We start from the raw sequence: 22454 nt of genomic DNA, 5'->3' as shown, positions 1-22454 counted from the left end.
CAAAGCCAAACGCTGAGTCTCCCCTTCAGCGGAGGCGTGCTGAAGTAAGTTTGAATCCAAGGCCGCTATTCCCTTTCAAGGCAAGATAATGTATTACGCAGGTCCTTCAGGATGCCCACATTTTTGGCGATACAAACCCCCCGAATGTATGCTCTAAAGCCCTCCCATAGCACTGCCCATGTATCCACCGACCCTGTATCGATGTCAAAATAGTCTTCTATGGCAACCCTCACCTCTTCGAGAAACACCTGATCTTGTAGCGCCCCTGAGAAATCGCCATTGCCTCTCAGAACCACCTGGACGAGGGACATCCATCCGCAGTACCACAGGAGAGTGATCCGAAAAGGTCAGTGGCAGCGTAGCCGATGTTCTGAACCAGCCAGCAATACCCGGAGATACCAAACAGTAGTCAATTCTAGACCAGGTGTCATGAAACCCAGAGTAATGCGTAAAAGCAGTGGAGGTCAAATAGTGTGTATGCTCTAAGTCAACCAGTGAGAATTGCTGGCAAATATCCTGTAATGCAAGGCGAGAGAGGTGTTTAGTGTCTGGTGAGGTGGAAGTACTGTCTCTGGTGAGATCTAACAATACATTAAAATCACCCCCCCATAATGAGCAGACAGGGGTTTAGTGCCGATAAGTGTACTTGTAGGGAATGGAAAAACTCTGGTAGTCGACATTAGGACCATGGATACCTATAATTGCAACAAAGTGACGCATTAGTGTGCCTGTAACAATCAATAAGCGGCCTTCGCCATCTTCTATCACTCTGCTCAGGGTCAATGGGACCCTTTTATGAATAGGTATGGCCACCCCTCTAGCATACCTACTATAACTGGAAAAATATATATATGAGCTCCCCAGCTCGCGGCCAATATTGGAGCATCTGATTTGGACAAATGGGTCTCCTGCAAGCAGGCGATATCAGTGTTGTGACGTACTATGTAATTAAGCACCTGGCGCCTTTTACGGTTGTTGTTCAAACCCCTGACATTCCATGACATAAGCGATAGCCCGGAAGGACCAGGCATTTTACCTAACTGTGCCATTCTAAAATCAAAACATTAATTATGAAGTCGTACAAGTTGAACAAACGCCATAAACCTGTGTACCATTACTTAGCAAATAATGAACAAACTGCAGGTGTCCCTTCCCACCACCCACCACCCAGCCTCACCCTTTCCCTAGCGAGGCAAAACCATGCCCCTCGAACCATCTGACCGTGCCAATGAAAAGTATCTGTAAATGTGCGAACAGCATATAAACAACATCATCTTAGTACATACAAAAAACAGAACCAGGTATACACCATGAGGCGCAGCAACGCCACGTCGGCCGGACATCTCAATGTAAGACTCTGGCAAATAGTAGAAAATCAAAAAGTGAAACATACATTACAGAAAACTCAAAGCTTAACGAAGGATCATCAAGCCCCAGTGTTAGAGAAGAGTTCCATACTGGCGTCAGAGACACTATGGGGAGGAGATACGACTCGCTCTGCAGTCACCGCTCTATTGTTATCCTTCTTGTAGTTATGGCAAAACTCCTGCGCTTCATTCGTAGTGTCAAATATGCGTGATCTGCCGCCCACATCCACTTTGAGTCTGGCCGGATAGAGCATTCTGTACCGCAACCCCAGATTCTGTAAAGTGGCCTCCGTTGAATTTCCGGCGATCTTCTTGGACCACGACGTGAAGTCCTGACAGACCGACAGCTTGTTCCCCTGCCACTTAATTTTGCCATGTTCTCGAGTGGCGCGGAGGGCCGTGTCTCTGTCTCTAGTGGAGAAGTGTGGCTCAGGGGTTAGAGGCGGCAGACCTGGAGCTTGAGTTTCGGCCCTGGACCAGGGTTCATTTCCCCACCTCGGCGGGTCTTGGGCTTAATAATCCCACGGACTCGATAATTCTCGCTCCGGTGCCTTCTCGACTCATGGGTTCACACTCTGCGACTCTGGGCAATAGCTTGCTTAATCTCCACATCGGCCCTTCGCGGCGGGATGCCTGGCTTTCACCTTGTGGATACCCTTCCAGGGTTATCTCACAGGGGAATACCAGGACGGGTTCCCTAAGCAAGCGCGGAGATGCCCCAGGGTAAGTCCTGCGCTATATAAGTTTCATACATTTACATTTACATTTACATAAAGTTCATGATTCTCGCGATGATGGGTCGTGGTGGCAGGCTGGGGTTTGGGCGGGCCCAGTGACCTGTGAGCCTACTCCACCACAAATCCTTGCGTAAAATTCTCTCGGCCAAAAAGTTCAGATAGCAATTGTTCCACGAAAACATCCATACGACCTGTATTGGTAGTTTCCTGTACGCCAAGGATGCGCACATTGTTGCGCCGACTGCGCGCCTCCAAATCCTCGTTCTTTATAGCAACCTCCTTCAAAATTTGCTCCATCCTGTCTAGCCGTTTCTGCAACTGGGCCGCACCATCTTCAATGCCTGAAATTCACCTCCGCCACATCCAAGCGAGGATGATGCGCCTGAACCTTGCCGCTCATGTCAGCCAGTCTCTTATCCAGTGAATCGAATCTGCCATCCAGGGTCTTCAATCCAGCCCTCATTTCCTGAAGCAGTGCAGCTGTGAGAGACGGCGGGTCCTCCGCATCTTCGGCACTATGGGTTCCCTCAATCATGTCCGTGAGCTCTTCGGATAGGTTATCAGTGACCTTCTCGAAAGGCAGTGTCCGTTGTTTGGGATCTTTGCGTCCCATGTCCAGAGTGGAGAATTGCACAACTAAGACAGTTATAAAGTGGTAGTAGCACTCTCTGGTAACAAGCACAGTGAGGATAGGCCCCGTCCTGTCTAGGCTGTCCGGTGTGGCAGAGTAAGTACGCCCCAAAGCACCCAGTCTGCCCAGTTCAATGTTGACACAATGTTGGAGAGGGCTGCACTCCCGGTCCAAGGCAGTGTAGTCACACAGTGTGCAAAAAGCCAGCAGACCAGCCTCTATGCCGTAACAAGATTGTGCAGTAGATCTGAGAGGCAGCCTGCAAGGCGTATCCAAATGTGCCCCACACAAAGAGAGCAAGCTGCCGACCCACAAAGCCCACTAGGGTTTCTCAGTGTAATGTGGTATCCCCAGTCGAAAAGGAGGCCCTGTACACAACATGGGCTCCTGGGACACTCCGAGGTGGATGAGCGGTAGACTGGCTGGGAAACTGCACCCATCAGTTGAACAGCCTGTTGTGGAACCCAAGGAGGTGACATCAGTGGCCACATACTGATCATGGGAGTCGCAGGTACAAGGTAGAGCACATCCTCCTTGCCAGCTGTACTGCGAGTCACCTCAATGGGTATCTGTCCTGTAGGGCCCCTTGCACAGGTATCCAGAGCAGCAGCAGCTGCGTAACATCGGGCCGAACCCGCCCGGTCCCAAACTCGGCAGAGGGAGAAGGGAGCCTGCGCACCCAGCCCGACCCAGCGCTGTACCAGCTCAGGCAGCGGAAACAATCGTGCTGCCTCCCCACACCCGCCACAACCCCCGGGCCGCACCGGAACCCGTAGGCCCTGTCCCCAACCCGGTCACTTTGAATGGCCGCAACTGCGGGGCTGGCAGTCCCCACCACTATCGCGCACGCCGCACAGCCTACCGCCGTGATTCAATGGGGGGGAGGGGGGCAAGGGATAGGCAGCCACACTGCTGATAAGGAAGCAGTACCAGCAAAGGGGGATGACAGGGCCCGCGGCTCACCTCTACTCCCGTACTCCGGAGCCCAATCGTCGGTTTCAGCAAGATGCAGGCCCCGGACCAGTGATCCGGTGCTCCTCCACGCAGACGCCAAAAAACAGCAGATCCGAACGCCGTAGCGGGCCTTGACGGATATCGCTGGAAACCTCGTCACGTCCTGGGCTCAATGGTAAGTGTTCTGTATTAAAAAGTACAGCTAATCATGTAGATATTGGGCTTTGGGCATGCCCGGCAGACGAAGCTTCAAACACAGGCGGCCATCTGAGACTCCTGCTTGGCCACGTCCCTGAGCCAGTTAGGAAGCCCTTGACTCCCACTGTGGCATGAAACTGGACAAAGGACAAAGAAGTATCCTCCCCTCTGTCCCACACCTCCTCTGGGAGGGACCCCCTGAGTCATCCTAACCACTTTCTTACGGTATAAAAGGGCTTACCTTTGGGTTGGTCCTCAGATTCATCATGGGATAATCCTTAAGCCTGAAACCACATCACTCTTCGACCGTCTGGACACTTGGACTTTGCTGGACTTCACAAGGAAGACTCCTGCTGCTCCTGGTCTCACAGTTCTACAAGTCTTCTTTGTCGTCTGTGTCTGTGCTTCTTCCAGGATCTTTAACAGACCTGTCGGCATCAAGGACACCTGAAGTGATCTCCCTTGGAGTGAAGGAGTCACTCCCCTGCATCTGCAGGCATCTCAACAAAGCTGACCAATCTACTGTTCCCGATGTCCCATGGACCTCAAAAGGTTCAGTCACACAGTTGGTAGTTCTGCAACTTGCTCGAGGACTGACCTGTCCTTTCAGCAAGTTTGAGGCCAATATCCCTCGTCGGAACCACTGGGACCAAACCTGTGCACACTGCGTTGACTTGCCGTTGCCAAGGCTTGTTGGCTCTTCACTCCAGAGATCTTCAGGCTACAAGAAGCTCCAGCCTTCAGCATAATTTCCTCCAAAGATCTTTGTCCTCACCCCATCCTCTGCACGGTGGGCCTTCATCTTTGTTGAGCTGCTCGAGGTCCTCTTGCAACTCCTGTGCCCAGGCCTGTGGGTCCTCTCAAGGGTCTTCTCTTGCTTCAGTGAGCTCCCCTTCTTGCTTGGTGTTTGTTCTGATTCTCTTGCACTCAGTGAGCCCCTCGGACCTTGCTGGTCCCAATGTTGCTCCTTCGTCATTTACCATGTCTGTTGCTGCTGCCAAGGCTTGCTTGTACTCCAGTCGTACACCGACCCCCTGGTTCTCAACTTCTGACGTGGGGCAGCTCATACACAGCTCCTGGTCTTCCTCAACATATCATGGTCCTCACAACTGCAGCAACAATGTCACCGTCATCGCTCCTGTATCTTCCATCATCGGTGGGCATTGCTCTTCATTGCCTCCTGGTCACCTCCAAGTGGCATAGACCATGTCCTCTCTGCTTGCAAGTTCTTCTCTTCAAGAATCTACCATTGGATTCCACCGGACTCTTGCACAGTCTTTGCCAGCGGCATCTTTTTTTGAGTCCTCCATTGTAGTCTATGGCGGTTTCCGATGACAATTCGCACCTATTTACCAGGCTTCTCTGGTGTAAGTATCGTTGTTCCTGGGGTATCCACAGGTGGGGTGACACTCCAACCTCCCATCTTCTACAGGGTTTCCTCAGGGTCCACTGGGAAGGGTCCTTCTTCTCTATAACTTCACCCCCGCTTTAATGTTGACTTCTATTGAGTACGTGACTGTGTTTCCACTCTGCACACAGCCTACGTGGGGTTCCTGGGTACTTACCTTGGGTAGTTCCTTGTGTCCCCGGCTCTCATGAGACTACTGGTCCAAGTCCCGACTTCGGCCACAGTTCGCTTTCCACTTCTTTAGTGTTTGGTTTGGTTTCCCCCTGCAGACCACTGTGTATTGCACTTACTTACCGCTTGCATTTGCAAGTATTATTGTATATTTGTGTTGATATCTCTGGGTAGGAGATATATCAATGTGTTAGTGAGTGTTATGTAATAAATAGACATATTTTTATAACTACACTGTGTGATTCTTTTCATTTAACCTACAATACATGATTAGATCTGGTAAAACAAGCTGCTTTAGACTCCTTCTGGACTAAGCCTGAATGCTGTTCTCTACAGCTACCACTTGGATAGCTTTCTAAAGTTGTCTAAGACTACTAAAATCACCATAAATGTTGTCTGGATTAGTGCCAGGTGCTTCACTTAAATAAGTGTGCACCATATTCCAAGCCAGCCTCCTACAATGCCTTACACAAATGCAATCACCATAGTAAGTAATCCATAAATCATAAACGGGGCTGTCATGGTATTAGATGGGGTAAACCAGCCCCCCTCCCCTTGTACAGTAGCAAGGTGATTATATATCAGAAGATCTCTGGGGGTTTGCAACGGACCCTGTTCTTTAGCATGCACAGATGAAAGTTCTACTTCTCAGGTGTAGTCGGGATCTTTTCTCCGAAAACTCTCTCTTCAAGTGTGTATTTGCAAGTTTGTGCATACCTGTCTGACAAAGAGTACATGTTCCCAAACAACAGCTGCATTTATGTGTTTTGTCTAGGTGCTAGAGCCGGACCAGAACAGAATAACAAGGAGGCTTGTTGTTTGGCTTTGTCTACGGTGTTCAGACTAAATCCCAGGAAAGAATAGAATGCAAAAACAACAGCAGGTTCTATGTGAAAGCATAACATGGCACAAAGCAAAATACATGTGTATAGTAATGTGTGCAAAGCACAGAGCAGCCTACAACATGCTCATGCTAACATAGGGAAAACAACAATGGGTCTGCATGGACATATGATACTACCCATCACTTATGTCACAAATTAAGCAAGTACACAAACAATTGTTCCACATGATGAGATTATTTTCTCATATCTCTAGTGACCTCGTCAGCCTGGGTACTCACCAATGACTACGCTACACACAGAGTTTAGTCTAGCACATCTTTATTCTCCTTCGTGCAACTGCAAACTCAACATTCTAAACCTGCTTTCCAATTTAGCACATCTAATGCTTACGTCACAGTTCTATGAGTTCACCAGGAACCACAATGGTTCTGTCATTGCAGAATCTCATTGTACTACATCTCCCCTTCTGTTAAATAAAAAATTTAAATTTTTTACAAAGGTATACAGAATCATAGCTCTTTAATGAGTATGTGGAGCTTTGATCACATGTCCCGACCATGTCTTTGGAAACTCGGGACAGGCATTAGGAGTGTCCATGACCGGCATTGGTGATATAGAAACAGCAGCAGTCAGGGGTCTTTACTTGTCCTTTCAGACTCAGTCTCTATATTGACATCAGTGCCTGATGAGCTATGAGCCACATGTCGGAAATGTAAGGAATCTCATGTAATGGACTTCCCAGGGCATTGTGCAGCCACCATGGTGTCCTTTGTTGGTTACACCACGAAATGGTTCATGATCAAAAGGAGCCACAGACTTTTGATTTCCATGCTGGCGAACAGGCACTCAATCTCCTCTAGTTAGCATAACATTTTTTGCATGTCAACACTTGTCTGCACAGGCCTTCATTTTCCTCTTTTGATCCAAGTCTTTCATGCAGGTTTCCTCCTCAGTATTTAATTTTCTATTGGTCCATTAAGGTAACTTGGTCATCACAGCTCTCCCAAACAACAAGGTTGCAGGGCTTTCACCTGTGATCAAGCGAGAGGTTGAATGGTAATCTTGAAGTGTCAAATTTACACAGTTTTAAGGTTGAGCTTTTCTGGTACAGTTTGCTGGAGAGCTTTCTTGAGAGTACTAATGGAACCTTTGACAAGGCCTTTGGCCTGTAGCCAAAGAGATATGATCTTCTGATGCTTCACACTAAGATGACTGAGAAAGTCTCTGAATTCTTGACTGTTGTAGGGGTGCTGTTGTCAGATTTTAAGATCTCAGGAACACCCCATGTCGCGAAGATGACATCTCATCTCTTATTGACTCATTCTTTAGTGGTTAGATGAGAGATTTTCTATCAATGGAAAACGGGAGTATTCATCAACGGTCACCATCAGGTGATGTCCATTTTCAAGAGAACCGACAAAGTCAATGGCAATTATTTCCATGCATACATTGGCAACTCTGACATGTTTAGGGTGTGTTGCAGACCCGACAGGCTTTCAATTCTCTTTCATCTCTCTTGCCGACATGTGGAAACCAAACTCGGTCTCGGAGAGCTCATTTGGTGGCAACAATTCAACGATGCCCTTCATGGGCTTCGTCAATTATCTGCTGTCACAGACTGTCCAGGAGACTTCTCAAACCTCTTAGACTAATACCTTCCTGCATAACGGACAGTTAATCTTTGACATTTGTTATCTCCTGATATGCACTGTCACTGGTATGAGGTCAAGAGTGCTAGTACCAAGACTGATGTGTAGTAATGTCCTTCAGTTCACAATACGCCTTTGAGCATTTGGGTGTCTGATTTGCTGTGCAAGGATGGCACCTAACTTGACGGGGCTAGCATCAACAAGAACCTCAGTATGCAGGTTTGGCTCAGAGTATCCCATTTCAGTAGCGTTCTCAGTAGCTTGCTTGATTTTCTAGAAGCTCTGCTCACATTCATGTGTCCAAAAAAAAGAAACATTAACTTCCATCAAGTCCCTCAATGGCACAGACAGTGGCAAAGGGCCAGATGCATCAAGCATTTTTTGCCTTTGCGATTCGCAGATCAGCCATTTGTGAATGCAAAAAAATGCTCTTCCGATGCAGTAAACTCTATTTTACGATTCAGTAACCTGTTACCGAATTGCAAAATGGTTTTCCGATTCGCTATTAGGAAGGGGCGTGTTTAGGGCGTTCCTTCCTAATACCAAATCGCATATATATGCATGAATGTTTTGTGACCAAAACGCAAAACATTTGCATTTTACCACCTACTTCAAGTAGGTGGTAACCAATTTGCAAATGGGAAGGACCCCTTCCCCTTTGTGAATGTCTGTAAATGTATTTTCTCTTTTGTAAAGCATCCCATTTTCCTTTAAGGAAAACAGAATGCTATACAAAAAATAGACTGCTTTATTTAAAAGCAATCACGGACATGGTGGTCTGCTGCCCCCAGCAGGCCACCATCCCTGTGATTTTTAGGTCTGCCTAGACAGCACGCATGCGGTGCTTATAGATTTGGGGGTCTCTAGTTGGCGCAGGTAGGGACTTGTGACAAATAGGGACCCTTGTCTCTAGTCAGGGTAAGGGAGTACACTCCTAAAATAACCCCTGCTCACCCCCTTAGTAGCCTGGCATGAGCAGACAGGCTTATCTCAGAGGCAGTGTGTAAAGCTTTTGTGACTGCATACAGTAATCAAGCAACAACACTACAGATGGACAACACACAGGTTTCATATAAAAAAATAAGTATTCTTTATATAGACTTATCACAAGACCACAAACGACAAAAATCCACAATACTGTACTTAAAATGGTAGGTTTAACTTAGTTCTCTTTAGTTCTTAAAATGCGGCACTTTGAGTCAATGTACCTTACGATGCATTACGCTTCCACAACGAAAGTGTTGCAGCGATGGAAATGCGGCAAAGTTCCATTGCAAAGAAATAAAGATGTGAAGTTCTTCCAGATGCAGCACGTTTCTCAGATGATGCGAGAAGTCTCTATTCGATGCGTCAGCTGCAGCGGTGACACCCTTGAACCGCGATGCGACGACAACAGCTTCGGCGTCGACACTCTTCTCTGACGTTGCGAGACGCTTCCGCGCAATGCGACAACTGCAGCGGCAACACCTTTGTTCTGTGATGCGACGACAGCAGCTCCGACGGCGGCAGGCTTCTCCGTGGATGTGAGGAAAAGTGTTCTTCTGATCGGCATCATTTGTACCGGGACTCAATTGCTTTTTCATTGCCATCTTGTGTCAAACACTTCCACACAACCTACCTGGTCATTTCTGCTGATGCCTGAGGAAATTCTAACTGACACGACAAAAACCATCTTGCAGCCTGCATATCTGCCCAGGAACTGTCGCACACCCAACCCGCCCTGTTCTTTGCAGTTCAACTGAAAACCACGAGACACTCACACCCTGAGTAAATGATTTGTTTTCCATCTCCTGCTCCCAGCTTGGTAAACGTCCTTGACACCGTGATCAGGTTATCTGGACAATGGTCTGACTGCTGGGCCTTGACCAGGGTGCTTAAGCAATGACTTGAAAGACCAGGCTTTGATCAAGGCAATTGAATAATGACCTGAAAGACTGAGCCTTGATCAAAGCCGAGTGAACAATGATTTGTGTACCAGGCCTTGACCAGGTCACCATCTATAAACATCGTCTGGATCTGGTTATCAATTGCAAACAGTGCCCTGATTAAACAATGAACTAACAGCCAAAAGACTGGGATGAAAAAGTATAAAAGGATTGTAAGCTGCAGAGTAAAGCAGCAGCCTCCTCTGCCTTGTCTCTGACTAGCTTGGGACTCTGTTCCATAGCCCAGGCTATTGAATAAATCTCGGTTCCTCCTGCAGATGAAGACTAATGTGTCTCCTTTTACTAAGTATGGAAGGTATGGAAGACTTGGGCGGTTCCCCCGCCGCCGAGACCCAGTAAGTAGGTTTAACCGATTCTTCAAATGGCACCTGAACAGGGACTCCACGAGCACGAAGGTCAGGCCCGGTGGATGTGAGGGAGTGCACAGAGAGACTCCGACGGAGGTATCCTACCCGAGGGATTCTTGCAATCCGGTAAGCCGAACGACTCACCCGCTGTTCCTCCCCCCGGTCTGGGCCACTTGACCGCGTTCTCGCTGGAATCCCCTAGCAAATAATTTCTGGAGCAGGACACAGCCGTACGTCTGCAGAAGAGAACTACCCCTGATGAAACGATTCAGGCGCTACTCTCCTAAGCGATCATTGCGCTCTGCCGCCCAACATCTGCTTCAGGTCCCGCGCTTCCGGCTTTCTCGGCTGGGAGGGCAATCAGTGGCGGTGAAGTCCGCTTTGGCTTGGAATGAGCTCCCTTTATCCCTGCGAGCTACGGTGAATTTTATCTCTTTTAAAAAAGGGTTGAAAACCCATCTGTTTCGACTAGCCTTTTAGCTTTTGTTCTTGTAGGATAGGCTGCTTGTTCTTATTCTGTTTTTTCTTTTCGCGCCAGGATACTCCGGCAGTAATGGAGCGCGCTATAAAACAGCATAATAATAATAATAATAATAATAATAAGGTAAGGGTGGACTGATCACCCACCAAGTCTGTATGATTCTGTTATTGACTTTCGCAAAAGCCTAACTAATATTGACCTTTGCCAAAGCCAAGCAAGCGAGGTGAATTTTAAAAACCCGCTGGTGTCTGTTCTGTATTATTCTGCTGTTATTGACTATTGCAAAAGCCAAGCAAGCGAGGTGAGTATTAAAACCCGCTGGTGTCTGTTATCTGTTTTTTTAAGCATGCCAGTCAGTAGTAAGTCCAAGAAATTATGTTGCTGTATGTGTACACAGACCTTCCAGTTGGAGGCGGCTTGTCCGCTTCCTCCGGAAGGGACCCCTGGCCATACGATGTATGTTAAACATGGCCCTTCTGCCATAATGTTTTCCTCATTTTGGGTAAAATATACAAAACAAAGTGACGCGGAATTACAGTGGCCACTTTATGGCTCCTTTAATTCCCAAGTTCTCACCAACTTAGAGGAACAATTAATGAAAAGAAAAACGCGCCCATCTATGTTTGAATCTGTCCGATTTTGGAGGAAAGAGATAGAGCAGAGAGCTAGAAAACAAAAGGCTCAAGAAAGAAAACAGGAATGTATGTCAATAGCCGACCACGCCAGAGAAAATTTACAAAATCAAATGACAAAGTCAGTAGAAATAGTCGAGAGGGAGCATGGGGCCCGGGTACAAAAATGTTATCCAGCTCGTGAGGAGAAAGAAAAGGGCCATATGGAAGGGGGAGAAGAAGGTGATTCTTTGATTGATACCATGCTAGAAAGCCCTCCTGCATATGCCCCAATGTACCCTGCCCTGACTCCTAAAACTCCGCATGTCCCGCCGCCACAGCCCACTCCTGCCCCCACTGCCCCTCTTACTGTTCTCCCTGTCACACCAACCCTCCCAATTTTTCCTATGACACAGACCACGTCCGCTGAACCCTGTCCTCGCTGCGGGAATGACAACAAGTCTACATCCGCGGAACCCCTGTGGCTTTACCCCTACACGCCCTTTTCCTGCTTCCCCGTGGTCTACAGTTAAGCAGGATGTATATAAATTGTTGAAATCCCCCCGACTGGCCTCCTTGCGCTCTGTAGTCAGATTTTCATCCCTTCGAGAAAATGACCTACAAAAGCAACAGTGTGAATGTTGGATAAATAACGGGAATATTTATGCCTTTAAAGAAATATGGGCCACCTTTTAACAGTGGACGATTATGGAACAGACCACCTCAGCTGAATACATGTGTACCCTGGTCATGCAAAGATTTGAGAATGCACTTATGCAGATACCCACCGGATTAATGGACCTTAGGTCACAAATAAAAAGAGGTGATGTTCAGGGAGAGGGGATGTTTGGCACTATGTCTGCTTTAATGGCTTATCGTGATCTGACCGCTTTTTCCAACACCCACCTAGAAACAGCTATGCCAATGAGAGAGCCGTCCCCTGTCTTTGTTACGCACTTACCAATGCCCAAAATAATGGTTGAGGGGCTGTTGAGGCACACTGGTGCAGGCTTTGGGGTCATGTTCCTTGGAAAAGGTCAGCAGTAATGCAGTTAAAAGGACAATTACCAGATCCCCGGAAGAATCCGGCTGCCTTTTACAGAGAATTAGGTCAGATTATATCTGTAGGTACTCTCGTTCTTGAGGATATAGATTTACTTTTTGGTACAGTTGTCGCCACTGAAATTTGGGACAAAATTTGACATACTGACCAGGAAGCGGTATTGGGAGGTAAATGGGCAGACCTGGAGGCTATGGAAGAAGCAAGGGTAGGAGGGACTAAACCAGAAGCTGCCATCCTGACTTTGCCCGGTAAAATAATGAAGTTTATGAAAACACTTGTCATTAACTGTGATAAAATAATTGCATGTAGGCAGCGAAAAGATGAGAATGTGGCTGACTTCTTTACCCGTTTTGAGACAGAATACAAGGGACATAATGGTTTGGACCCCGCACCCCAGGTTCTGGCCCAGTGTTTGTCGATAAGTTTGTCAGCAATTTGCTTCCTGAGATTTCCGCCAGGCTTAAGAAAGTTGAAAGTACGTGGTCTGCCCAAACTATGACTGGTATCTTGGCTATGGCACAATATCACAAGAATAGGGAGAATGAGGATAGAGACAAAGAAAGTAAGAAGGTTAGGGATCTTAAGACTAAGGCACTTCTGCAGCAGGCTTGCCCTCCCCGAGGTCCTGATGCCTGCGGGAATTTCAGACCTCAACCCCAACCCCTCTCCGAGGGCTTGCCAGTCTACCCCCTTTAGCCCTCAATGTACGGGAACCCTCCAAACAGATCAGTGTGCTTATTGTAAGGGGTACGGCCATTGGATAGATGAGTGTCCTGTGTTAGCTGAAAACATCCGATCAGGGAAGACTCGGCCTCGCGCTCCCAGGGAGGGGAGGCAGACTAGAGGGATTGGTGTCACTACAACGCATGTTATTACAACGCATGCTTTTACATAGCATTTTTTACAACGCAAATGTTATTACAACGCGATTTTTTACAACGCATTCTATTACATCGTAACATAGTGTTACTGATTAAAAAGTACTATTACAACGCATTTTATTACAACGCATACCATTACATATAATATTTTTTTTTTGTAATCTAAAATCTGACACGGGATGCAGGGAAAATAGGGGTTTTGGGTGGGTAAGTGTATTAAAAAAAAAAACGGGTCAAAAAACTACTATAATCTTACGATTCCGATTTAATTATTTAATAAATTAATACCCGAGTATTAAAAAATAATAAATTAATTCTACTTTACATCGTATTTCATAAAAACGCATAAAAATAATTAAATACATTTTTGTCTTTGTTATAAAAAACATGGCACGGGATGCTGGGAAAATAGGGGTATTGGGTGGGTAAGTATATTAAAAAACGGGTCATAAAACTACTATAATATTACGATTACGATTTAATTATTTAATAAATTAATACCCGAGTATTAAAAAAAAAATAATAATTCTGATTAACATCGTATATCATTAAAACGCCAAAAAATAATTACATACATTATTATCTTTGATTAAAAAAACATGGCACGGGATGCAGGGAAAATAGGGGTATTGGGTGGGTAAGTGTATTAAAAAAAACGGGTCAAAAGGGGGCGTGGCTTGGCGGGCGAAGATGGCGGTCGCAGCCTTGTAGAGCTCCCGCCGGCCCGGACTGAATCCGATCATTTATCCTGACCCCCGAGCCCACTGTTGGTGCCCAGTGCCTGTACTCGATCCGGTGAAGTCTCCGGTCTGCATTGGTGTATAGATCCTGTGATTCCTCCCTTCCTGTGATCGAGGGGAGTCGGCGGCAGAGTGCGGCCTGGTGGCCGGCCGGAACCGGGGTCCTCGAGTTTCGCGACGCCTGGTGGCAGCTGTGACCTGGCGGGTGCGGGTGGCATCCGCCACGCCGTCCTGGGCTTATCTCTCCGCCAGCGATCGCCTGGAGTTTGAGGCGGAACCAGCGACTCCTACCCATCGGTTCTTTCCCTGCACGACCGGCGAGTGGTGGCGGCGTGGCCGGGCCCTGCGACAGTCTAGTGGCGGGGGCGACCGGGGCTGGACTGGTGGTCGGCTGGCCCCCCTGATCCGCCTCCCCTGGCTAGGCCCACTGGATACGGCGACCCATGGACCGCGGACCCGCTGATTCCTCCTGACATATCCTGGACGGCTGCCCGTGGGGACGAGTGTGGGTGCGGCCTGTCCTGCTGGGGTGACGCCGGGGCCTCGATTTTCGCGACATCCGATCGCGGCGTCCCTCCCCGGGGCCTCATCTGGGCAGCCCCGTTCCAGTTTTTGCGACAGTGCCCGAGAGTGGTGTGGGCCCTGCCCGGCGCTTGCCATGACCAGGGACAGAGGAGGTGGCCCGCCCAAGCATGGACCCATAGATAAATTCACAGGGCCGAGTGGTGGCGCTGGGGCGACCGGTGGCAGCGGCGGCCCCGGGCCAGACAACGCAGCTATCCTAGCGGCCATAACCCAGTCTCGGGACATGCTCGATGCCAAGATGGGCGCGGTCGGGGCGGATGTCACGCTCCTACGCCAGGACCTTCGCAATGCAGTGGAGCGGATTGCTGGGGTCGAAACCCGTGTCACGGAGACTGAGGCGGACATTAGTGGCCTAAAGAAGCGCCTTGCGGAGGTGGAAAGCGTCCAGAAGACACTGGCGGCCCGAGTGGAGGACGCAGAAGGGCGCGCGCGGCGCAACAACCTCCGCTTCATTGGTTTTCCGGAGCGGTGCGAGAAGGACAGCATGGAGAGGTTCCTGACCGGGTGGCTGGAGAGCTGGCTCCCTGAAGGGGCGTTATCTAGGTGTTTCGTGATCGAGAGGGCCCACAGGGCCCTGACCCAGCGGCCGCCGGAGGGTGAGCGCCCGCGGCCGGTTATAGCCCGCCTGCTGAACTATCATGACCGGGATGTTATCCTGCGGGAGGCGAGGAACAAGGGCTCCCTCGCCTTTGAGAATCATACCATTATGATTTTCCCGGACTACACAAAAATGGTGCAACAACAGCGGCACTCCTTCATGGACGCTAAGGCCAAGCTCCGGGGCCTCAAGCTCCAGTATTCGCTCCTGTATCCGGCTCGCTTGCGGGTCGTATACCAGTCTCGTACCCACTTCTTTGACTCGCCAGAGGAGGTGTTTCGCTGGACAGATGAGGCAGTGCGACTACGTCCCCACGCCCAACCGGGACTGGACCCGGGCAGGTCTCCAGGTTCGTCGCCGGAGCGGACACAACGCCAGCCCAAGAAGGGCCGACATCGGAGGTCTCGCTCCAAGAAAAGATCGGCTTCCGCCTGTGCGTCGCAATCGGGTGGCACCAGGGACTCTGAACACTCCGATGCGGGCAGCTGAACACTGTTGGGCCTCCATACATTCTGTCGGCGGCATATGGACTTGCTCTGCCTTGGCTGGTGAGACTGTTTTACTTTGTCCTTGATGTGCCAGCCGGCTCCCATGTGGAGACTTCAGCTATAGACATGGGGACACTGTGTGGCTCGGAGGGTACCTTATACGGGCCTCAGACCCTCACGGATGTGAGTGTTGTTGGGGGGGTGGTGTGTGTGCGTCTTGGTGGGGTTTTGGGGATCCATTGGTATGGCGGGCCCTGAGTCCTCTGTTTTGGGCTCGGGTCTCTCCATGCCGCGACAGGTACTTCACTGTTTTCTGAGGTATTGGGGTGGGGGGAGTGGGGTATGGGGGGGTGTTTTGGTGTTGCACTTGTTGTTGGGGGGGCTCTGGGCTGGAACGGGGGAGTTGTGTTTGCGGGCTGGGGGGGTGGGTCCACACGTGTCGGGGGCTGTGCTTTTTGTCGTTTTGCGGGTAGCACCTGGGTGGGAGGGTGGGCCAGATCTTGAACTGTGTGTCAATAATGGCTAGTGCTGCGAGTGTGACTCCTTCGAAGACCCTGCGGGTGGCAACGTGGAATGTGCGGGGTGTCCTGGATAAGATTAAGCGGGGGGCTGTGCTGCGGTGGGGGAAAAGGGAGATGGTGGATGTTCTTTTGCTTCAGGAAACGCACATGCTGGGATCCAAAGCCCTTAGCCTCCAGAGGTTCGGCTACCACCAGGTCTATCATGCTGGCTTTACGAGGGGCTCGAGGGGGGTGGCCATACTGATTCATCGTAGGGTGGCCTATGTCCACGAGAAGCAATGGATTGACCCCCAGGGCAGATTTGTTTTTGTTAAAGGCCTACTGGGTTCCGAGCCGGTGGTTTTTGGTAGTGTCTATGCCCCTCCCCCCCTGCAATGGGCGCTGTCTGAACGGCTGTTTGCGTTGTGGGACGAAATCCCCGAGGTCCTGACTGTGGTGGGGGGTGATTGGAATGAAGTCATGGATGTGGGCTTGGACCGCCAGCGGCGAGCGTGTGTGGTACCTAACCCCCCCCCCGCGGCTGCCCCCACCCGGTTGAGTGCAACGGCGCGCAGTATGGGCTGGGTCGATGTGTGGCGGCATTTTCATCCCGCAGTACAGGCCTTCACGTATGTATCGGCGGTGCATGGGTCATTCTCGAGGCTTGATTACTTGTTTGTACCCGGGGCCTGCCTGAGCCGTGTTAGGGACGCCTCGATACTCCCCAGGGGCCTTTCGGATCATTCCCCTGTCCTGGCCACTCTGACCCTCCCCGTTAAACGGCAACCTTTTCGCTGGCGTATGTCCGCCTGGCAGTTGCAGCGGCCGGACTATGTGGCGCACCTACGGGAGGCGATCGACCACTTTTGGCGCGAGAACTTGGTGGGGGGAGCCGACGCTGTTGTAGTGTGGGAGGCGCTGAAGCCCACGATCCGGGGCATTGACATAACTTGGTGTGCGGCCGCTCGGCGGAAGCACCGGGAGGCCATTGTGGCTGCCGCGGCCCACGTGGAGGAATTGGAGCAGCGTGGTCGACTTGGAGGTGAGGAGGGCGTGGTGCGCCAGCTCCTGCAGGCCCAGCAGACTTACTCCTCGGTCCTACATGAGGAGGCCCGGCAGGCGTGGCTCGCCACGCGCAGTAGGGTATATCAGTGGGGCGATAAGTCCTGCACCATGTTGCATAGACTTTGCCAGGCGACCTTCCAGCCCCTGGAGCTACCCGGTCTCACGGCAGGGGATGGCTCAGTCATGACCGACCCGGACCAATTGGCGGCCAGCTTTGCCCGCTACTACGAGGCACAATATGCCCCTCGCGATCCGCTGAGGGAGAGCGGGATTGCCCCGTACTTGGATGCTTTACTCCCGCAGGCAGTCCCGGAGGAGACTAGAACGGCCCTAGAGGTCCCACTTACGTCCGAGGAGCTAGGGGAGGCCCTTGGCCAACTGAACACTGGGAAGGCGCCCGGCCCTAGTGGCTACCCTGCCGAATTTTATAAAAAATTCCACGTCCAGCTGGGACCCCACTTTCGCAATGCGCTAGAGGCAGCGCGGTCTAGGGGCGAGCTGCCACCTGACTGGCGCCATGCTGAGATTGTGGTCTTTTTGAAGCCTGGTAGGGCGCCTGACCGTCATGATTCATACAGGCCTATCTCCCTCCTCAACATCGAGGCCAAGATCTTGGCGAAAGCCCTGGCAAACCGCCTTCTGCCCCTTATAGCCGACCTGGTCCACCCCGACCAGGCCGGGTTCATGCCGCACAGAGCCACCCGACACAATATCCGGCGGGCGCAGGCAGCGATCGACGCAATGAGTGCTAGGGATGAACAGGCCGCACTTCTCCTTGCGGACATGGACCGGGCCTTTGATTCGGTGAGCTGGGCGTATCTCTTCACCTTATTGGCCCGCCTAAACCTCGGGCCGGTCTTTCTGTCCTATATCCGCCTCCTGTATACCAATGTCACGGCGTCGGTCCGGGTGGCAGGCGCGGTCTCAGGACGCTTCCCAATCGGCCGCGGAACGCGCCAGGGTTGCCCGTTGTCCCCATACCTATTTGCCCTGGCCATGGAGCCCCTCGCGGCGCGGGTGCGGCTAGATGCCCAGCTGCGTGGCTTTGTCTGGAACGATACTCTTACAGATAGAATTGCACTCTACGCGGACGATGTCCTCCTGTTCCTTACGGATCTGCGGCGCTCTGGCCCTCGAATCCTGGAGATCATGCGGGGGTTTGGCGAAGTCTCCGGGCTTACCCTTAACCTATCTAAGTCGACCCTGTGGGTTCTGCATGGCGGAGCGGTGGCCGACGATTGGGCTGCTGATCTACGAGTGGCGACGGACGGCCTGAAATACTTGGGTGTTTTCCTCTCGACTTCGCGGGCCGTGGCCTGGACGCGTAGTGTCCTACCGGTGTGGGAACGGGTCCAGACGGATGTTAAAACGTGGTCCAGGATGCCGCTTACGATCTTTGGGAGGTCGGCCATCTTTAAGATGGTGGCGCTGCCGAGACTGCTGTACCAACTCCAACATTTCCCGCACCCTATCGGCATGGAGTGGTTTCGCCAGGTGAACTCTGTGCTGGGCCGCTTCCTGTGGGAGGGCGGAGCAGCCAGGGTGGCCCTCAAGACATGTTTTCTATCCACCTACTGTGGTGGCTTGGCCACGTCTGATCTCCTCTCCTACTACCAAGCATCGCATCTGCTTGTTCTTAACGATTGGTGGTATGGGGATAGGAGTGATCCGGCATATGCCCTGGAAAGGCATCTTATGGGTGACCATACGCTCCACACCGTTCTATACTCGGCGCGTATACGCCGTGGGTTGCCATCGGTGACAAGGGTGGTCTTTGCAGTGTGGCGGCAGTCCTTGCGCCGCATGGGATGGTGGGGCAAGTTGACGGCGGAAACGCCGCTGTGGCACAACGGTCTGCTTCCAGAGCTGGCGACTCTGGCTGGGTTCGAGGGTTGGGAGACTATTGGGATTACTCAACTGGGTCACGTCGTGTCCGGCGCAACCCTCAAGTCCTTTGCAGACCTCCGAGTGGAATTCCAAATGCCTCAGTCCCAGTTTTTCCGTTACCTACAGCTGCGACATGCCCTCGCCCCAAGCATTGCCGGCCTTGACTCCCTTCCGGAGTTTAGCCCAATTGAGGCGAAAGTCTTTATGGGCGACCTGGGAGACAAGAAGGTTTCCAGGATCTACCAGACTCTGGTTATTCACTGCTCGTCTACTCTCAGCTCCCTCCGGGTAGCCTGGGAAGTGGACGTGGGCACCCTGGACGAGGACGACTGGAGAGAGGCCCTGGAGTCTCCCCGTGGCACCGCTATCGCGGTTCGGCTCCGTCTCATACAATTCAAGTATCTACATCGTGCCTATTACACACGCGAACGACTGTGGAGGGCTGGTTTGATTGAGTCATCGGAGTGCCTGCGATGTGGGGAAGTGCCTGGCACCTTGTTGCACACAGTATGGTCATGTGGTCGCCTGGCTGGCTTCTGGAGGGGTGTATGGAATTGTCTGGCTGAGGTCCTGGGCTGGGATCTTCCCCGTACCCACCGGCTGGGCCTGCTGCACGTCATGGACGGGGTTGGGGGCAACATCTATAAACGTCACCTATTGCTTCTGGGCCTGGTGGTGGCTAAGCGCGACTTGGCTCGGGCCTGGAAATCTGTGAGGGCCCCCCCCCTGTCGGCATGGAAGGCGGGACTGGACTATTTTATGGGTCTTGAGAAACCAATTTTTGAGGCGCGGGGCTGCCCGCGCAAGCACTTCAAGATCTGGAAGCGGTGGGCTGACTATCGTGGCCTATCCTTGGAACCCCCAGCGGAACCGGAGGAGGACATTTGATCGCAGCGCTGTCTCTGGCCCTAAAGGCACATCCCAGGTTGCTTCATGCCTGCTTCTCTTATATGAACCATCTCTGTGTTGCCTCTGTACATGTGTGGAAAGGGGGGGGGGGGATAGTGGATACGGGTGGGGGTGTAGTTGGGGTTGGGATGGGTAGTTGGGATTTTAAAGCTGAGCTTCATTGATACTTGCTTAGTATTTCTTGTGTATGTGATCCATACATTGATCTTGATGTGGTGACCTTGGTGTGGGAAGGTGCCTCATGCTTGTCATTCTTTTGCTCAATAAACTTGGTTGTGAAAAAAAAAAAACGGGTCAAAATACTACTATAATATTTCGAATACGATTTAATTATTTATTAAATTAATACCCGAGTATTATAAAACCGATTTAATTATTTAATAAATTAATACCTGAATATTAAAAATAATTCTATTTAACATCGAATACTATAATGACACACAAAAAAATATATAAATACATTTTATTAAAAAATACCTAGTACGGCTTGCAGGTAAAATAGAGGTTAGGGGTGGCTAAGTATATTTAAAAACGGTCCAAAAATTATAATGATAATACGATACCGATTTAGAACATTAATAAATTAATACTCGAGTACTTAAAATAATACTGTATACCATGGAATTCCGTAACAACGCAGAAGAATATATATATAATTTTAGGATATCAAGAAAAAATAAGAGTTTTGAATACTCGATGGACAAAAATAATGACCTTACGAACAAATTAACACCATTTTAAACACAGCAATGAAAAATAATGTCCATCTACTATTTCCATGCCCTCCAATGTCAACAAGACATTCAAAATGGATGCTAAAACGGAACGAAAGTTTGAGAAGCTTACTTTTAAATAAAACAATTTAAATTATAGGTTTCCTCATGAAATGAATCCCAAAAAAAAAATGATAGAAAACAATATAATTTAGGACAAATATAATGCTAATTAAGAAAAGTTATAAATAGACGTATCCCACCATTTTGAAAACAGTTGATTATCAACTAGCAGAGTAATCAGACGTGAAAACCTGACCCTCTGACCTCTTGACATAAATATCATCGAAAGCGAACGTAGAAGCATTTCTATTTCATACTACAGAAGTTATTTAAAACGATTTGCTAAAATGTTTTAGGTTAACATATTATTAGCGTTATATTTCCAAAAACTGTTTAAATATTGTATTATTTAATATAGTAGTATACATTAATTTAGTTACACTTAGAACATAATATGTAAGGTTGATTCGTTTTTTTGTTAACACTGTGAACGGTAATAAGAGATAAAAATTATTTTAAGAGAAATACATTTATGTAATGTACGATAAACATAATTTAATTAATAAAACGAATTAAAATATTTCGTAAACAAATAAACAGTTTTATAATTAATTTATAGAAACGCAAACATTTCGAAAGTAATGAGAGATGACTTAAAAGTAATATTTCATTATTCGTACATCCAAATGCATGGTAAACGAATTATTATTAATTAATACATATATTTCAAAAGTGTACTGAAATATTATCTCAAGCAGACCCAACGGGAAAACAAATAGTGATAATTCCATTAAATAAAGTGGATTACAGAAAAATATTTAACCAATAATTGGAACATTAACTGTATAGTAAAAAATTCGTAATAAAAGAACTGTTTATAAAAATATAAATTATTTGTTTAAATTAATTAATTTAATCGAAAATAACAATGCACGTAAAAAAACGAACCCTCTATATACCCCCACTCAGTTCATTAAATAACCCCAAATACTAAAAATAAATAGGATTAAACCGAAAGAAAATACAGTGTATAGAGTATTTATATATATATAGAATAAGGTTCCCTTTCATAGGAAAAATAAAAAAAATAAAACTGCTAATACAAAATCGTACGAAAATGTGCACTAATATAATATTTTTCGAATTTTAAATGATTAAAAAACACCACAGTGAAATAAAACTTTTGAAATTGTATTGTTTATAGCCAAACCGAAGAAGTAGAAAAAGCCACAGAACATCTAAAAAACAACCAAAATCGAAAGTATTTTGAAGAATTTTTGAAAAACAACCTTCAAAAAACCGAGGTAATTTCCATGAATACATACATCGCATTTACAGATTTCATAGCAATTGAAAAGCAATGTTGTAAACATTATAAGTGCAGTATAATAATAACATGTGCCATATTTCTAAACATCCTTAAAGGTAAATGCTTTTCCCCCACATATATAGAACACCCCAAAAAATGATAGATTTTCTAAACATTGAACACCTTTTGTATTTGTTTTCTTCACAGCCAACCAGAAAGCACTCCAAGGCACAGATCAGCAAAAAGCCAGCCAATACCCAAACTATTTTCAACAGTTTTTCAAAAAGAACCTTCCAAAACACAAGGTA

This window comes from Lissotriton vulgaris, chromosome 7 (assembly GCF_964263255.1).
Source record: "Lissotriton vulgaris chromosome 7, aLisVul1.2, whole genome shotgun sequence".
Lineage (NCBI taxonomy): Eukaryota > Metazoa > Chordata > Amphibia > Caudata > Salamandridae > Lissotriton > Lissotriton vulgaris.
Note: the sequence above shows the minus strand (reverse complement) of the source record.